Genomic DNA, 14,384 nt, shown 5'->3' on the forward strand with positions numbered 1-14,384 from the left:
CATGTGACCTTAAACGTAAGCGGTTATGGAAGGTCTGAGGGGAGAGGAAAGCCCTGCTCAGGTGGCTGTGGCCCCATCACTTAAGCATAAATTGGTGTGCTGAGAGGAAGGGAAATGTTCTTCAGCTCACAATCTCCTTAGATACAGACAGGCCCAATATACACTCTCCAGTACCTGTTAATCCCTGCAGGTAAGGCCCAAACATAAAGTAATGGGTTTATCGCACCAAAAATGAGTGCTACATATACTTTCAAGCACAATTTAAACCACAGAACAGATTAAGCAGTCTCTAAATACTCTTAGGGATGCATTTTTTGCCTTTTCGAATTGTATTTGGTGATTGGGGGAGCTGGCTTCTAGTAATATTAGCAGCATTTTAGGGAAAACTAGGAAATCAATGTATACTATGACGCTTAGGAGAAAACTGCAGTTTTAGAGTAAAAACTACACAGCAGAAAGTGCCTGCATTATTTACCATTTCTTTGGCCTTGATCTCTGGGCTATGACATTACAGAAGTTGGGGCTACACAATGTGCACGGCGCCTATTTTCACATTCAGTCCTATCCTCACAAAGAGATTCTCAGATTTCAATTAGGAATAATGGCTTGTCAGTTCAGTCTTTCAAAGAAGTTTTCTCCAAGTGCTGGTGAGGTAAAACTCTTTTTAAAGAGCAACACATGTGTTGCAGATAGCAACATGTCAAAGGAAACAGGACCTGGGCCTGTATTTGTTTCCATTAAAAAAAAAACAGTAAAAAAAATTATTATACAAGTTCTTTAGAACAATCAAAAATTGTATTAGAATAGCATGACTTTTTGATCATTAAAAAAATCAAATCAAGAGTAAATGTCAACATTACCATTGTATGAAACTTGTAGATTTAAACAATTAAGGGGAAAAAGAGAAGGAGTAGATGGGCCCAGTTCGTTCATGCCTGGTCCTGTTTATGAGCTGGAGAAAAATCATGTCTCTGTGCCAAAAAGAAGTTAATCTTTCTCCGGACCATTTTCAACACAGGCATGTTTTTCTCCTACAATTAAGAAATATGTTCCTCAGGAGGCATTATCTGACTGACTGTGTGGAGTATACAATCTGTTGGCATCCAGAATTCTTGTAAATCTGAATGAACAGATATTGAGCAACCCAACAACCACACAGCTTTCAATATCCAAGATAGGTAAGAGCTGACCTGTGGATAGCCTGCGTATTTTACAGAAAGGTCAATTCATATGTAACCACCCAAGAGTCAGCAATCAACTAAAGCTTAATATCTTACACTCAAGACATACGCTGTGGGCCTTGCCCATCACCGAGTACTGTACCAGCCATCATCAACTGCAATAAAATGGAGATATTCATAATCTCAAGAAGCAATGGTTGGAGAAGTTATATGCTTACCTTCATTTAATGTATATTTTTTCGCAACAATATGATCCCAAAGGCAGATGGTTACTGCTTGATCTCAAGGTTGAGGATTATCCAGTTTGTATTCTTAATGTATGTGGGCCTAATGTGCTAACACTGTCGTTTGTGACACATTTTATTCTAAAATGTTGAAAAGTTAATGAATAGCATTGTAATCGACTAATGGATCTTTTTAGAACAGGAATTCTAAAGTTAATTGTGCCCCAGATGCGGCGCGGAAGACCTTTAGAAGAACTTTTTTTGCACAGATCTTTAAATGATTCATGGAGGCTGCTTCACCCTGATGTAAGAGAACACAAATTTCACTCTCCAGTTCATAACCCCCATTTTAGAATCCATTCTTTTTTTTATAATGCTAAGATGGGTGCTGTTTTGATCGCTGATACCGCTCTGATAATCTATGACCTTCATATCATGCCAGGGAGAGCTAAGTTAATGTTAACTAGACTTATATAGTGCACAGCTGCCTCAACGAAGAGGCGTCCGGGCGCTGAAAGCAGAGTAACACAAGGGCTAAGAACTAGGCATCCCAGCGTTGAAAGTAGTGAACATAGAGGGTAGAAACTAGGCCACGGGGAAAAGGTATGTCTTAATGGCTTTTCGAAAGGCCAGCGGCTATCCAGACTGCGAATCTGAAAGGGCAGGGAGTTCTACAATTTGGCTGCCAAACAAAGGGGGGACCGTCCCCCGGCATGGAGACGGTTCTCTCGAGGGACAACAACCAAGTATTGACACAAAGAGCACAGCTGGCGCATACGGACATAAGGTACCAGCAATTTGGCCAAAAGCACAGGAGACGCAAGCTTCCGAATTTTAAAGGACAAGCAGAGAGCCTTGAATTTGATCCGTTTGGCCATAGGCAACCAGTGTAACCACTTGATGGCACCGGCCATTAAGTCAGAAAAATGGAGGTAAAAATAACTTATTGCATAACAGTATTAGGAAGATATCCTACAGTGTTATATGAGATTCCTTTAACGCAACAGCCAGGGGTTTTATTATTAGTTACATTTCTACAAAATAAAAAGAATGATGATAAACATGGTTCCTGGTATGCATGATGCATACAAAGCCCTACACGATGGCAGACCAGGATACATCAACAAACGGATGACCTTCCACCAACCAATCAGAAACCTGCAATCCACGTGCCTTTTTCTCACAAACACCTACCCCCCACCCCCCACCCCCTCCGAATCATTCTTCCAACAGTGGAGAGATTTCCTTCTCTCACATGGCGGCCAAAGCCTGGAACAACCTTCCCCAGCACCTGAGGAACGCTGCATCACTCCAGGAAGTCACAAAACGACTCAAGACATGGTTTTTCGAATGAACAGAGCACTGCAAAGCAGCTAGTATTTCCAGCACCTTGAAACCCTGATGGGTGATTTGCCACAATTTCTAAATCCTGATTGATAATATTATAAAGCTGGAACATACTTTCTGCACTTCCCATAATAACAATGAGTGTCTGGAAAAGCAGATTAAAGTGAGAATGGATTTAATACATTATCAGCTGAAAGTGCATGAGTTGTTTTTGTTGAATTACAATGCAAGATATTATGGTGGTCAAAAGAGGTTTGGTAAACCATTGGGTAATTTCCTAAAAATTAAAGAAGAAAAATCATATATTTAACTTTGTTGTAAATTACAAAGATATATTGAATTGTTTTATGAACTAATACAAGGTCTTTATACTCCTGAAGGTTCCCCTAGCAATATTGTAGTGTAGAATTATTTTTCAAAACTAAAAATGTAGAATTCTAATACCATTAATTTGATGGCAATAGAAAAAATGGTGAGTTAAAAGCAATCTACTCTTCCGTTAATAGGCTTCCCAAGGAAAAGGCTTCCAGGGCTGAGGCTTATAGATCTTGAAGTAAAGACATCTGAAAATATAAAGACAAGCATCATTGTGTTATTTTATGTAACTTTATGTATTTACTTTTGAACGTGTGCAGAGGATTTGTATATATAGCATAAGTGGTCTGGTGGTTTTTTCCCTACCTTATGCACCATGCCAGATTACCTGCCTTAACTGATTTGTATTTGTGATAGACCTGAGAGCGCCATTTAGCCTATTGCTGACCACCGACTGTGTATCCAATCAGGAGTGTCCCCGCACTAGGTTCCAGCTGTCAGTCAGGTAACGGGTGTCCCCTGCATTGTTAATGGGCAAGGCTATTTCTTAAGAACCAGGGGGCAGATTTATGAGGCCCTTGCGCCACGTTTACGCCGCTGTTGCGTCACGCAAGGCGGCGTAAACGTGGCGCATCCCTACGAACGATTTACAACGTGACGCATCTAGGCAGATGCGTCACGTTGTAAAGCCCTGCGCCGCTTGTGGGCGTTCCGGTGCAGGGTGGGCGTTCCGGGGCAGGTGCGCCTCGCAAAAGTGGCTGAGTGAAATCTATGAGATTTCACTCAGCCACTTTTAAGCCAATGCTGCGTCAAAAGCCTGCGCCTGCTAGAAGCAGGCGTAGGTTTTGACGCAGTATTGTTAAAATGGGGCACCCCCGAGCCTTGCTGGAGCTGCGTTGCGCTTGCGACGCAACTCCAGCAATGCGCCACATTTCCGGCACAGATGCGTCACGCATCTGTGCCGTTTTTGCACCATGGTTCGCCGCATTATAAATGCGGCGCACCATGGCTGGCGGAGCTGTGGCGCACTGTGGCGCATGTTAACTGGCGCATCCCTGGGGATGCGCCAGTTAACATAAATCTGCCCCCAGGTTTTCAGACGTTTCCGGAAAAGGACTTAAGCAGGTTTTAATCTAAGATTGAGTGGAAGCCAATTCCACTGTTTGTCAGCCAAAAACATGAAAGATCTGCCACCAAGGCGTGTTCTGCGAATCTTGGGAATTCTGGACAGTCCTGTTCCTGCTGAAGTCAGGCAACAACTCGGAAGATAGGGTTTAGTCAAGGAAGAAAGATCTGGGGCCTTTCTTGTTGATGATTCTGTACACAAAGCATATGGCTTTGAAAGAGACCATCTCCTCAATAGGGAGCCAATGAAGTTTTACCAGGGCAGCGCGATCGGAGCTCTTCTGGGAATATTCAGGAGCAGTCGCTCTGCCGCATTTTGTACCATTTGGAGCATTTTGATCCTGCCCTTGGAGGCCCCCAAATAGCGTAGTTTACAATAGTCCATCCGCGATACTACAATGGCTTGGATTACTGTTTTTTTTAGCAGGACCTGACAAAAGCCCCAAATCTTTTGAATCATTTTTAAGGTTCAAAAACAGGAACCAACAAGAGTCGAAATTTGGTTTCAAATGATACGATGGAATTGAACCTTCGATTTAGGGACAGGCATAGGGCCTAGCTGGTTCAGCCACCACAAAGTGGACCAGTTAGATGGTTGTTTCCCTACAACCCAAACTTCTGTTTTATTTGCATTAAGTCTAAGACGACTGGCATTCATCCAGTTGGCTAGATCTACCAGACATCGTTTGAAGTCATCCGTGGCATTGTTTTTATCCTGAGTCAGCATTATGATCAACCGGGTGTCATCAGCATAAGATACTATTTTGACACCACAGTGCTCAATTAGTTCAGCTAGAGGTTGCATATATAGGTTAAATAGGGTCAGGCTCAAGGCTGATCCCTGAGGCACTCCCTGCTGCAATGACAATATCTTAGAAGTGTAGGGCTGCTGTATGATCTGAAAAGTAGGACCCTGCAAAAAGTCCACAATCCAGCCCAGCACTGCACCCCCACCCCACACTGGCGTTAGCCTTTCTAGTAGCAGTCCATGTGAAACTGTATCAAAATCTGCATTTACGTCAAGCATGACTAATGCAGCTGTCTTGCCCTCATCCATCGCAAGGCGCATTGACTCGAAGGTGACTAAGAGAGACGATTCTGTACTGAAGAGTGGCTTGAAACCAGACTGAGGCTCCTGTAGGAATGCTTTCTCTTCCACAAAATTCATCAGCAGTTGGCTGACAACATTTTCAGCCACTTTCACAAAGAAATGCAACAGCGATATGGGTCTCAGATTCTCACGTATAGAAGAATCTAATGATGGTTTCTTCAAGAGTCGAATTACCATGGCATGTTTCTAGTCGGAGGGAACACAACCTGACCAGAAATAAAGATGTAACAAGTTTCTGAGCAAAGGGGAAATCGCTTCCTTGCCTTGATCTAATATGGCATGGGAGGCGGGGTCCACTGCTGATCCAGATTTCACTTTGGACATTAGGTAGTAATTATCAGCCTCCAAAATGGTTTTCAGGTTAGAAAAAGCTCCCGGAGTGATGATCGGTGATGGGTTAGGTAAGGAGAACTGGAAATTCCTAGCACTCTCAGGAAAGGATGTATAAATGGTGTTTATCTTCTCTAATTTATTTATTTATTTATTTATTTATGAGCTTATAAAGCGCACTTATGCCCAAGGGCTCTTTACTTCTCTAAGAAGTAAAGAGCAATCTGATCACAATGGGCAGTGGATGGTGGGGTTGACACAGCCGTGCATTCAAAGGAGGTCAGTGATTTGACTAGCTGAAAAAGTTCCTTCGAGGAATTTGTAGACTGCTCAATTTGCTCGGCATAACATTTAGCACGTGTGTGCCTCAAGTATCTATGGTAATCTTTCAGTGCATCTTGTAGATTCTTATATTGTATGCACCATAATCTTTCCACCACATGCATTCCATCCGCTGGCACATTTTCTTCTTTGCTAACATTTCCTCTGTAAACCATTCCACCCAAGGTTTTTAACACATGCTAGTAATACATTTCATGAGGGCCAAAGAATCTAGAGCCTCGTTTATCAACCCTATTGATTGACTGTTTGCAGTGTGAGGGCAAGAGTTAAGATCTAAAGTTTCGTGATTCAAAGCAGCCGTAAAGGCTTGTGGTGTGATGAAGGACCATTTGCATGCTCTGCTCTTGTGAAATAGTGCTAAGGACAGAGGGATTTCAGAAATCTGGAAAGGAACTAAAAAGTGATCCGACCATGCCATGGGGAAAGGAAGACTCACCACAACCTGTGTGGAGTTAGTAAAAATTAGGTCCAGGACTTGACCGTGCACGTGTGTAGGCGCTAGTACCAGCTGCTTAAATAGCCCAAAGTCTTAAATCAGGTGCATAGCTACGGACATTCATCCTTACCAATATGGATATTAAGGTCCCCTGTCGTTAAGAAGTTAGGATAGCGTGCAGAGTAATCAAAAGTCATGCCCATTAAAGAGCTGACAAAACTGAGAGTTGGGCTGGGTGGACAATATATAAAAAAACGGTTAGGCTGCATTGATTCGCAAGGGATAGACTGAAAAAGGCTGCCTCTGAGTTAGTAATATCTACCTCCGCCAGATTACACCGCAAATGATGTTGAAAAATCACGCAAGGCCCCCGCCCTTTCTCTTGGGCCGGTCAAGTCTTAGTATAGCATAGTCAGCAGGAACCGAACCGAGTATGTCTGGGGCGGAAGAAGCGGTAAGCCAGGTCTCAACTAAAAATAGCACAGCAGGTTGGTGCGACGTTATCAGGTCTGCCATCTCATGCTTATGCTTAGGCAGCGTGCGACAGTTTAGCAACAGGCACTGATTAGGGTTTAAGTTAGGCAAGGTATCCTTACCTTGAGGTGCCTACATAGGAAGTTCTTCAAAAAATAAATTGAACCTGCTGCGCCGCTGTTAACTGGATACTACGTCGAGCGAGTGGCGGCAGGCCCCCACAATTGAGGGGTTTAGCGCAAGAAGTTCAATTTTAGAGTAGGTTAGTGGCCTTGGGGCAGGAGGAGCAGGGGTTCAGGCCCCTGGTACCGTCCAAGCGCGGATGGTCACAGACGGCCTTGCCTTTGGTGCTCCTTCAGGGCGCCAGCGGAGCATCCGCACAGCTGCCATGATTTTATAGCCCGCCTCCAAAAGGGCGAGGCTATTCTCCTGTAAAAGCGATTGGGCAATAAAAACAAGGAACCGGAGTCCCAGCTCTCCTGTCCGATCAGGACGGCGCCCCTCCCAGAATAACCAGAACTAAAATAACAAAAGAAACTAAAGCGCGACCAAAGTAAACTCATAAAACCATTAAAAAAGCAACCAGAGGCGGCGACCTATGATGGCTGCCAACGGGGATGGGAGCCAGGCAACTCCCAGCACCTAGCGCATGACAAGGAAAGCACCTTGTGGAATAAAAGGAAGTAGAACACAACCACACAGAGTGGGCGTTACCGTGGTTAGTTACATTTACAGTGGTATGCAAACAAGATTAAAGTTCATGGTAATGTGATATGTTGTAAAACCTGGATGTCTTAGGTTCTGTGACTGATTTCTCTACTGATACAAGATAAGGAATCTATATGTTTTTCTGGCTTCATGCAAGAGTATGACCGTTCTAGAAATTGTAAAGGACAATCTGATGGACTTGCCCAATCAATTAGGCAACACACAAGCATATTTCTGTAATTAAAAATTGCTCAACGCTGTATTCAAGGTTGTTGGAGATCATATACATGGAAGTAAATCCTCTCTCCTTAATCCATTTTGTACTGTAGCTGTTAGATATAAATCAAACCTTGTGTTAATATAGGAAACTGATTTGTATTATGTTTAACCAATTTTAACATGGGCTAAAATATCGTCCAAGACACACACTATTTCTCACTCTGCCAGTACGACTACAATCTTTTCTTTTTCCACAGCAGAATATTTTATACTCCGGAAGGTTAATATAAAACCAAAACTTTAAACAGTGACCAGTGCTGGCCCTGAGGCTTCAAAAAGGTAATGTCATGCACATGTTTTTAATGTCCAAAATTACAAACATTGTGGTGTGGCAGGGAATTACTAAGATCTGTGAAATGCTTGCACCTTTTTAAATTGCCAATATTGTTTTGGAGATGTTCATGATATATTGCCTACATTTCAGCTGTAAATGCAGGGAAATGTATTGGTATTTTACTGGCAGTTCCACTGCAGGTAATAACAACAATCTGGGAGAATTATAATAACATTTCTTTCATTGCATTATGCAACATGGTTTTTGCACAATAATACGTTAGATAGAATTAATATGACACCTTTGCTTTTAGCAAAATGTGGTTGCATTTGATTCAATTTTTAACCAAATCATGTTGTCCTTGTTAAAAAATGCAAGGGTTCTGAAACACCATCTAATGAGTTTTGCTTCTTTGTATCTCCACATTTCCTGTATCAAATGTTATTTTCACTATGTTTAGTTTCGTAACTAAACTCACTATTAGTACATCGTTCTTGGTGTATTGTCAATCTTCACCTGGGACCAAAATTTTAGGTAATTTCAGATTGCATGAGGTACATCTTGAAGAGGGAAGGTAACATGGCATCTTTGGCTTGCCTGGGAGATATAGGCTGGGGAAATCAATCATGCATGCATGTATTGGTGTCTTAACCATTCCAAGATGGTGGAGGTTCAATGTGTATGGACTACAGGTCACCGCTATTTAGCTCTGCCTTTGTCCTATCCAAAATGGTGACCATGTTCCTCTTCCAGGTCACGGTACTTAGAGCAATATAATAAGGCTGCACCTTGCAACTGTGCGTGTTGGACGGCCCACGCTCCTCATTCTAATTCACAGTCAGCTTCCCTTCTATTTCACTTTTTTTCTTGTATTCCTGAGGGTAGTTCCACTTATGGAGGAAATATGTTGGCTGTTGCTACTTACCGCTTGCTTTTCTCCACTCATCTATATTCAGCTTGGAATCCTTAATTTCCCCATGTTTGGAAAGCCAGCCCACAGCCTCTAGGTGTGGGGTTACATTCCGAAGGCTGTCATTCTAACTTTGCAAGCCAAGCTAGATTATTCATACATGTAGAATATATTTGAATATGAATGTGTGCTGCTTTTTGATTCCAGATGCTGAATAGAACTTGGCACATCAAGTGAAGTGAACAAGAATGTAAAAACACTAGTTTTTTACATTCTTGTTCACTTCTTCTCTGTTCCCCTGGGCCTGATTCCAAGTGTTTCTTTTGCAATGTAGGTATTTTCCTAAATTATATTTTACCTTTCCTTGTTATTTCCTCCTAAATGATGTATCTCTTTTATGGTATCACAAAAACCGAAATAAAGGGTAATATGTTGATGATTATTTCCTCTTGTATTTATCCTTCCATCAAAATGCTATTTTGTTTTTCCTAATTAGTTATGTAAACTTCTTTTGAGTTAATCTTTGTCCCTATAATGTAGATGCTTTTGTGGTTCATATTTGTTTTATCAATAATATATTGCAATTAATTCTCTTGCAATTGTAACAGATAGTTGTAGAATTATCATTTGACTTAATAAAGCTTTCATCTAACAGAAAATCCAGCCATATAAAACAGGCCTACATCTGTACCCTGCGTGAATGCAATTCTTATGAATATGGTGCCTGCTGTTCAAAACAGCTTTTGTCTGTCTTTGTGGGTATATCTAATAAATACAGACTACTTTAATGAATTATAACTTGACTTTTTTGCAGCATTTGCAATATTATAATTACTGAAAACCTATTAAAGTGGAACAGCGAAAGACTCATTACAGAGTCATTGACCTTTAGGGTATATAATGTGCAAGAATCATGCATTATTTAGCAACTAACAAAAGTAATGAATCAAGGAAGAGTTGTTTTAACAGAGTGCACAGATGAACAGCAGGGCTCAATATAAGAAGATTTTCTTCACAGAAATTCTAAAAGTGTCAATGGTCTGGAAGGCACCAGTGGCAAGATAGACGAAGAGAAAAAAATATTGGTAACAGAGTTGCACAGGATCACACTGGGAGACAGAGGATAATAAAGATCACATGTGTAAGCTTGACACAAAGTAATGAAGAAAGTCAGGGCTCACAAAGAAAAGGCAGTATTTGCAAGCCCCTAACACCACTAGAGCGTCACTTTTTTTGGTGCTCCGGTTGCGTTGCTCTTATCGCTACCTTGTAAATATTCCCCTTACCGCAGTAGTCTGCTGGGGCAAAGGGGCGGGCAATGCGTGTTTCTGTGGGCATTCCACTGCAACACCCATTGATTTTTGACTCTGCCCCATATTTACAAGGATGGGGCAGTGCCAAAACCTGGGCTTAGGATGGCAATACGAGAAGAACTTATTAATTTCTCCTCGTATTTTGCTCTTTCTATGTGTGCTGTGAAACAGCAAACCACCTTTGAAGATTGTTTATGTGCAGGAAGGTGTCCCTTCCTGCACATAAACAATTGCCCCTGCAGGACAGGCACCTTTGCAACATGGCGCAAGGGTGCCTGCACTGGCGCCAGGGAGCTTTTTTAGCACCAGCGCTAGCGGAAACACAGGGCTGCGAAGTATTTTTGAAAATACAGCGTATCCATGCGTTAAAAAAATTGCCTGGCGATACTCATTTTGCAGTAACACCGCACTCCGACATTTTATTATAAATATACCCCTGAGTGTGTAAGACATACAGATAACACCATTAACAGTAATGATGTGGGGAAAGCACTTGGGATCACCACATAGGGAGACTGAAACTGAGGAAGTTCCTCATGTATAATTCCTGATACAGATGCTGACCGCATTATAGTCACATCTAGGATAACAGGCAAATGGGGGATCTGTGTTGTCGATAACTATATAGATGTTATTAAAAGTAACGTCAAGACCGTATTCACAGTGGATGAGAAACACAACCAGCTTTGTCATACCCTCGAATACTTGTGTTCACACAGGAATATGCAAGGCAGTAACAGCAAGGGGCAAGAGCTTAACACACAATCAGGAAAGACAAGGAACTAGAAAAATAGTGCTGTACAGGACAGAATGGAAATGCCAATACTTGGCAGAAAGCAAGTAATCCTATCACACAGGGGACAGGAGCAGCAGGGATTGGAAGGCAAGAACTGAGTAAAGGCTGGGTAACTACATCAATAGAGGACGTTCAATTAACAAGGTATGCTAAAAAGTACTAGCTCAGAAAACAAGGAAGCACAGCAATATAGTTCAGGATTATGAGTCAAAGAAGCACTCCAAGAAAGTGCTAGTACAATGAGCTAGAGTAAAGTACAAAACTGTGTAGGTTCTGGAAACCAAGAGTAGCTACAGCTCAGGAATCAGGAATAATTGAAAACAGAGAATCAGCTAAACAGGGGCACTACAATGACCAACTGCACACTGCAGTAAACAGATACTTTAAACTAGCTCACTAATGGTCACATGCTTCTGGTGTGGTCAAGCTAGGATCTGCCAGCCACCGGTGTGCTGATTACTCTACCCATCCATGGCCTACAACAGTGAAGATGAAGAAGCAGTGAGCAGGGGATACTAAGAATATAAGTAGCTAGCAGAAAAAGCAAACAGACTTCCACAAAACAAGGTAGAGATCTGAATGTGATTCAACTCCAGGACATTTCCAGGAAGCTGTACATCAGTATTGGTATACGCCACAAGGTCAAGGCTTCTGGGAATTGTAGTATTTGGGAGGAAACCCATCATGGCTGTAATAAAGCCTGGTATGGATCCAAAATGAAGGGCAAGTTCAAAATATTGTACGGGAGGATTTAAGACAACGCACAGCTGTAGCCTTAGGTCAGGCAGCTGTAAAGACCACCAGGCTCTCCTCCCAAGTGATGGGCACAAGAGATCTGGGAGTGAATCATGGCACATAAAAAGTAAAAAAATAATAGGTTCTTCTAACATGGCCATTTATAAGTAAATATTACATTTCAATCTAAATTAATTAAATCTAATGTTACATAACTCATAATCAAGATTGTAACAACTTAAATAAAAATGTAAATGATTTGGGTCATTTAAATTGTAAAATGTTGTTAATAATCTTAAAAAATAAATCATCTAATTAAAATAATTTTACAAATTAATATAAAAGAAATGTTAGAAACTATTGAGTTATTTAAATAGTTACAGGTTAGTAATATTTGTTTCAAATGACTTAAATGATTTTATATTTTTGAATTTCACTAAATTAAATTTATTTATTCTCCACAGCTCCATTGTAAGCTAGGTTTTATGATGTTGACATTTCAACCCTATGGGCATATCAAAGGGTCTCATAAGGACAATCAAAGCAGCTGTCTGTCGAAGTACGTAGAGATTATTGTTCATTATTTAGAAGTAATGGCATTGTGGACATAGGCATTCTTAAAAGAATACATGAAACCTAATGAAAATATGGCAAAACAACCCACTTCCTCTAAGGATACTTTTTAACAAAAATGCGATATCTTGTCCTCCAGCAGGGACAGGTTTTCTTGCCGTATTTCCATTGGGTCGACATAGAACACTGGACTGGGACATCATAACATTATAAATTTGAATGATCTCTCAAGATCAGCCGCGGCTCGTGGAGGGAGTTCCGTGGGGCAGAGAGGCAAGGGAGGGGCAGGGTGGGGGGTACGAAACACCGGAATATGGATGATTGCAGGTAAGTAAACAATTTAATTAATAAAAAGAATTTCGTAGCGCGCCCTGCATTGCAAAATGCGATGCAGGGCGCTCTACGAAACTAGTTTTATTTATTAAATTGTTTACTTACCTGCAATCATCCATATTCCGGTGTTTAGTAGCCCCCCCTGCCCCTCCCCCCGCCACTCCCCATCCCACCTCTTTGCCCCACGGAACTCCCTCCACGGGCTGCAGCTGCTCACGATGAGTTTAAATTATTACATAAACCACTTTGTTCTTTGATGACTCCATCTATACTATTTGCACTAACTTTATTTGCTGTAATTATTGTAATGGTAATTCACTGTGAACTGAAGTTACCACATCAACTGGTCCTCTGCTCTCTCATTTGAGATATCTCAATGAATTAAAATGTATATTAGAATTGATTGAAGATGTGAGGTGTAATCTGATGATACACTCAGTTTAAATGTATCCTATGAATAATTGAGTTTGACTTCATGGTTGTCAGTTTGAGAGAAACTATTGAGTGCAGAATTCTGAACTATTGGCATTGGTTATGTCCGTCTCCATCCCTCGAACCTTATCGGTGAGACTAAGACATCTAATGGCGACAGGGTGGGCTTCCAAAATCCTGTGACTAAAATCTGTGTAAAACCTTTTGGGTAGATTGAGATTGCAGATGATCTTAGTTCAGTCTCTAAAGCTGGCCTGAAGAGGGGTTTTTGGGATGCAATGGCAGTCTAAAGGGCCACTGGATTCCCAGGCAACCTAACCAGGAACTTTTTGGATTATAAACCCCTTTCCTATTATGAGTCCACAATTGATGATATAGTGCCGTCTCTTGCATGCAAATTGTATATGCAGTTTAGGTACAAGTCGTTACTGACAAAGGTGCTATGCAGCAAGTTCAACGACACAGCAGTAAAAGATGATCTATGTCCAGTCGGTGTGGGAGCAGCTGAGTTGCTTACTCATAGCTTCTATCTATAGGTCTTTGGGATCTACAAGGCACTTGGAGGCTTTCAGAATTCTTAGCATGGATACGAACAGAGTGACACTGTTTGCCTTTGCTAAATTTCTTATGTCTGCATGGATATGAGGTTCCAACTGTATCCAAGATAATGACTAGTCACTATATTTTATGAGAAGGGGTGTGGTGTTGTTACACTGCTCATTTGCCTCTCCTTGCTGGATGTAATTAATGTTAGAATTGACCCATCTATTTTATATAGGATATTTTTACACTAAACATTTGTTTTTCAGCTTTGCCTGCTTTATAAATTCTCCTCCATATATATATATATAAGTATGAAATGTCTTCATTTTTATGCCTTCTAGAACCTACATCTGTCTGATCTTTGTAGAAGGAATAATGCTTGGCATAAACTTTGCACTTTACAACAATTCCATCTGTATTGAATGAATCCACCAGAAAAATAAAAAGTGCTTGGTGTGCTTGTTCTTATCTTAAGCTTGTGGTAGTGAATTGTTGTTATTTGTTTCAAGTGTAAAGGGGTGATTTTATGTTTTTCTATGATTTAAATGATTTTATTACTGTAACATTTTTTTACCAAAAGAATATATTATGATCCATGTGATC

General features: G+C 41.1%; 1 protein-coding gene across 1 annotated transcript in view; it reads right to left on the reverse strand.

Annotated features, from left to right (window-relative positions):
• LOC147706203 (opsin-5-like) overlaps positions 1-14,384 on the reverse strand; it is a 419,843-nt gene that overhangs the window by 130,822 nt on the left and 274,637 nt on the right. The window lies entirely within an intron of this gene.

The sequence above is a fragment of the Lissotriton vulgaris genome, chromosome 7 (genome assembly GCF_964263255.1).
Source record: "Lissotriton vulgaris chromosome 7, aLisVul1.2, whole genome shotgun sequence".
NCBI lineage: Eukaryota > Metazoa > Chordata > Amphibia > Caudata > Salamandridae > Lissotriton > Lissotriton vulgaris.